The sequence below is a fragment of the Corvus brachyrhynchos genome, unplaced genomic scaffold, assembly GCF_000691975.1.
Source record: "Corvus brachyrhynchos isolate BGI_N302 unplaced genomic scaffold, ASM69197v1 scaffold965, whole genome shotgun sequence".
In the NCBI taxonomy this organism is placed as follows: domain Eukaryota; kingdom Metazoa; phylum Chordata; class Aves; order Passeriformes; family Corvidae; genus Corvus; species Corvus brachyrhynchos.
Genome location: NW_008237927.1, coordinates 27,140 through 32,520, shown reverse-complemented (window position 1 = coordinate 32,520; position 5,381 = coordinate 27,140). Strand labels below are relative to the sequence as shown.

General features: G+C 43.7%; 1 long non-coding RNA gene across 1 annotated transcript; it reads right to left on the bottom strand.

The window, feature by feature from the left end:
• Positions 1-1,197: 1,197 nt before the first annotated feature.
• On the bottom strand, positions 1,198-2,919 carry LOC108446507. Its single transcript, XR_001861717.1, has 2 exons — positions 2,192-2,919; positions 1,198-1,233 (listed from the first exon to the last, which is right to left on the bottom strand). It is a non-coding gene; the product is annotated as an uncharacterized LOC108446507 (long non-coding RNA).
• Between the last annotated feature and the right edge of the window lie 2,462 nt (positions 2,920-5,381).

Below are 5,381 nucleotides of genomic sequence, written 5' to 3'. Positions count from 1 at the left end.
CCCTGCTCACTCACTTTGTTCTTTTTCCAGGAGCACTGTTTTGGGTTGCTCTCGTTGAGTCTTTGTGGTTTGCCCGTTACTCCGATAGCCTCATAAAAGGGAGGCCTGATATTATAGCATAGCTAACATCCTTTTGTCAGTTCTGGGCTGGTTTTATTTAAGATGCCAAAGCTGGCTTGCATTACTTTCCACAAGGTGCTGTATTCCCTCAGTTCCTTTTGGTTTGATTCAGTTTGAGTCTCAATAGCCGGTGTTTGAGCAGTATGGTTTCCCTCTGTCGTTTGATTACCTTGGGACTGAATTTCTATAGGGGGGTTAATAACTACGTTAGGGCCTATGGCTTCAACGCTCGGTGGTATCTCTTCCCTTTTTATCAGAAAGTGCCCACCCCGGTCTGTACCAGATTCCCACAATCTGGCTCCCCAGGTTTTTCCTATTGCCCATCTGGAATCCATTTTATTGGTCACATTTATCTGGATTCCGTGACAATTTCTGCTCTGCCTGCTCCCGTTGCCCAACCCTCCCTCTGGGGGCTGACACCCGCTGGGCCTCCACCCGACCCTGATATATCTGTCTTGCCTTCCTCCAGGGGAAAACCCAAAGGCGACTGTTTCACAGCCCCAGTATGCACAGTAGTAGTGTCCAGGCCAGTTACAATAGGCTTTCCCTGGGTTAGATGCTGGGCAGAAATAAAATCCTTTTTTATTCAGGCATGGTTCTACCCGTATAAGATCACAGAGTTGACAATTAAAGCTTGGGTTACTTGGTGTAGTTACTGTCTGTATAACTTTCTGATCTTCCCACCATATTAACGACCATTTAAATGGTTGGTGTGATGGAGATTCTGTTGCGCTAGCTTCATTTAAGTACAATATAAGCACAAGAAGGGTAATATGCCAGGTCAAGCAACGAGCATCACTAGAGGCGTGAGGAGTACAAAAGTATGTTCGAGGATTCCTCCAATTTACACACTGCGACCTGCCCTCCCTCCCGGGATCCTTGCTCTTAATCTTACTTCTGAGGCATTTCCATGAGCGTAGTTTTATTATCTCATTCTGGGGGTTCTTTCCTCCACAGCTTTCTACTCTTCTGCCTCGCTCGTCGACTCGGTTGCTTCGAGCCACGAGGGGTACCATCTTCTTGGCAGCAAGAGTATTCTTCAGGAGACCCCTGGGGGCAATTCTGTCGCTCTTTTTGCCTCTTAATATAGGAGTCTCAGTTACAGTTCTTAACCTCAGGTGTGTCACACTGGATTCTCTTTAGGTGAGTACGACAGGTGCAATTAATAATTTTAACTATAAAGGGGGTTGGCTCATTAGGATGATAACAATAATATTTTGGCTCAATCTCGTATGCAAAGATTTTCTACTATTCTTTAGATTCTTTTATTAATCTTTCATGTACTACTTTATACTCTAATATTTAATCAGTTAGGTTCCGCTGGAGCGTCCAGCAAGGATTACAAACCCCTCTAGGGGGAACCCCTCGCCTACAGTGACGCCACCACTTGTCTCCTCCTCCAGGGGAAAACCCAAAGGCGACTGTTTCACAGCCCCAGTATGCACAGTAGTAGTGTCCAGGCCAGTTACAATAGGCTTTCCCTGGGTTAGATGCTGGGCAGAAATAAAATCCTTTTTTATTCAGGCATGGTTCTACCCGTATAAGATCACAGAGTTGACAATTAAAGCTTGGGTTACTTGGTGTAGTTACTGTCTGTATAACTTTCTGATCTTCCCACCATATTAACGACCATTTAAATGGTTGGTGTGATGGAGATTCTGTTGCGCTAGCTTCATTTAAGTACAATATAAGCACAAGAAGGGTAATATGCCAGGTCAAGCAACGAGCATCACTAGAGGCGTGGGGAGTACAAAAGTATGTTCGAGGATTCTTCCAATTTATACACTGCGACCTGCCCTCTCTCCAGGGACCTTTACACTTAATCCCACTCCTGAGGCATTTCCATGAATATAGTTTTATTATCCCATTCTGGGGGTTCTTTTCTCCACAGCTTTTTACTCTTCTGCCTCGCTCGTCGACTCGGTTGCTTCGAGCCACGAGGGGTACCATCTTCTCGGCAGCAAGAGTATTCTTCAGGAGACCCCTGGGAGCAGCTCTGTCGCTCTTCTTGCCTCTTAATATAGGAGTCCTAGTTACAGTTCTTAACCTCGTCCCAGTTACAGTTCTTAACCTGAGGTGTATCACACCGGATTCCCTTCAGGTGGGTACGACAGGTGCAATGAATAATTTCAACTATAAAGGGGATTGGCTCATTAGGATGATAGCAATAATATTTTGGCTCAATCCCGTATGCAAGGATCTTCCACCATTTTTTAGATTCTTTTTTTATTAATCCTTCATGCACCACCTTATACTTTAAGATCCAATCAGTTAAGTTCCGCTGGAGCGTCCAGCAAGGAATACAAACCCCTCTAGGGGGAACCCTTCGCCTACAGTGACTCCACCACTTGTCCCCGCATACTTTACAGATGTAGCATACAAATGGATAACAGTGACACTTGGGGTCCCCACACCTTATTTTAACATCCGCGCTAGAATTAGTCCTTCCTCAGTATAATATGGTTCTGGTGCATATTCTACCCGATGTTTGCTCATGAACGATTTTTCTTCTGAATCTTCAATGTCAGATCTCCGGGGTGGCTGATCACCTGCCACTCGGGGGTTGGTCCCGTCACTGGTCCTTTGATTCTGCTAGCATGCGTCCATCCTTTTTCTGCTGTTCTAACTGCAGTCTCTGTGGTAAGTAATACAAGATAAGGACCTTCCCACAGTGGGAGTAGGGTTGCTTCCTTCCAGGATTTTATCATCACCCAATCTCCTGGCTGTACCCGATGTAATTTCAGGTCTAATGGGGGTCTCTGGGCTAGCATTCCCTTTTTCCATAGATTCTCTCTATACTTCATTAAACTTGTAATATACATATTTATATTCTGATCTCTTAGGCTTGGGTGATCTTGGGGCTCTTCCATATTATAGGGCATTCCATACAATATTTCAAAAGGAGATATTCCCATGTCCGACCTAGGTTGGGTTCGAATGTTCAATAATGCTAGAGGTAGACACTTTATCCATGACAATTTGGTTTCTATCATAAGTTTTGTCAGTTGCTTCTTGATTTCCCCATTCATTCTTTCCACTCTCCCCGAGCTTTGGGGGTGCCAGGGAGTATGGTAGTCCCATTTTATCCCCATTACTGTCATGATTTCTTTGATCACTCTTGACACAAAATGTGGTCCTCTGTCTGAATCAATGGTTTCCATTATCCCGTATCTTGGGATAATATGTTCTAACAGGGTTTTAATCACTGCTTGTGTTGTTGCTCTTGCAGTCGGGAACGCCTCTACATAATGGGTTAAATGGTCCACTATTACCAGTAGGTATTTATATCTTCCAATTTTTGGCAACTCAGTGAAGTCTAACTGAATATTGGCGAATGGCCTATATGCTGTAGGCCGTCCCCCCATTAGGGATTTCCTTAGGTTCGTCTTATTTACCCTTAGGCAAGTAACACATCCTCTCACTATTTGTTTTGCCAGATCATTTGCCCCAATGCACATATACTTAATGGCAAATTGGTCTACCAATGCCTGTGCTTTCCAATGTGTTTTGTTATGCATTCTCTTCATAATTTCCATGGCTAATGATTTTGGTAGTACGATCCTGTCATCTTCTGGGAGTCTCCATTCCCCCTCTGAATTTTCTCTCAACCCCATTTTCTGCATCTTTTCTTTCTCTTGGGCGGTAAAACTATAAATCTGCCAAATTTTACCGTGGAGAAGACAATGCTTAGCCCTTGGTGTCTCACAGGCGCATTCTATAGCATCCATACCCCAATTGTTCCAACAAGCATAGCAAGGAGGGTCCTGTAGATTTCCCCCGCAAGTATGGCACTTCCTTCTCTCAGCTGCTGGATCCTCTTTGGGAGTGGGTCGTAATGCTAATAGTGTGGCCCTTTTTGCTTCCTGATCTGCTGCATTATTTCCCCTGCTTTTGAAGTCCAGCCCTCTCTGGTGTCCTTTTAGATTTACAACAGCGATTCTTCTTGGCCCCCTCAAAGCCCGTAACACTTGTTTTATTAGATCTTGATGGACTAAGTCCTTTCCCTGGGAATTTATTAGTCCCCGTTCTTCCCATATTTTTCCAAAAGTGTGCACAACCCCATAGGCATACTTAGAATCAGTGTATATTGTTCCTAACTTATTCTTTAATAATTGCAGTGCTCGTAACACGGCATAAAGCTCACAGGCTGTTGCGGACCAGGATCTATTCAATGGTCCTGATTCTATCACCTTAAACTCTTCCCCTCCCATTATTGCATAACCGGATACTCTTTTCCCATCGGTTACTCGAGATGATCCATCCACAAACAATCTATCTCCTTCTTCTAATTCTTCTTCTTCAAGATCTGGTCTTATTTTGGTCTGCTCTTCTATGGTTAACAGGCAATCATGGGCTAATTTAGCTTCATCGGGCTCCCCATACAAAAACTGAGCAGGATTTTGTAAAGTTGTTACCTCCAGGGTTAATTTCGGGGAGTCTAATAGGATCCCCTCATACTTCAAGAGTCTGGCATCAGTTATCCATTTGTCTGCTTTTTGTTGTAAAATTCCCCTAATATTATGAGGGGATAATACCCTTAGTTCTCCATTGAGGGTAATCTTGTTAGCCTCCTCTACCAGGAGAGCACAAGCTACTATTGCCTGCAGGCATGTAGGCCACCCTTTACTTACAGGATCTAATAATTTTGATAAGTACCCCACAGGTTTCTTTCTCCCAGCCCATTCTTGGGTTAGTACTCCATGGGCCGTTCCATTGTCAGCATTTATAAATAGAATAAAAGGTCTTTTTAAATCCAGTAGGCTCAGGACAGGGGCATTGACCAGATCATGCTGCAATACCCTTAGATGTTGGTCGTCCTCCTCGCTCCACTTTATTAAACCCTCTTGGCTCAACTTATCATATAGGAACTTAACCTTGTTACTATAGTTCTCAATCCACTGTCTACAATATTCCACCAGACCCAGTAACTGCCTCACTTGTCTTTTGTTTTTAGGGGGTGGTATGGATAGAATCCCTTTCACTCTTTCAGGGTTTATTTTCTTTTCTCCTTTGCTCAGATAATGGCCTAAATATCTCACCTCCTCCTCCACAAACTGTAATTTCACCTTAGATACTTTTAGTCCCTTAACACTGAGAAAATTCAATAGTCTGATGCTTTCTGCTCGTACTTTGTCCTCTGTTCCTCCTGCAATTAAAAGGTCATCTACATACTGAATGAGGACCACTCCTTCTCCAGTCTGATATTCTTGCAGGATTTGCTCTAAGGCTTGTCCAAATAAGTTCGGAGACTCTGTAAATCC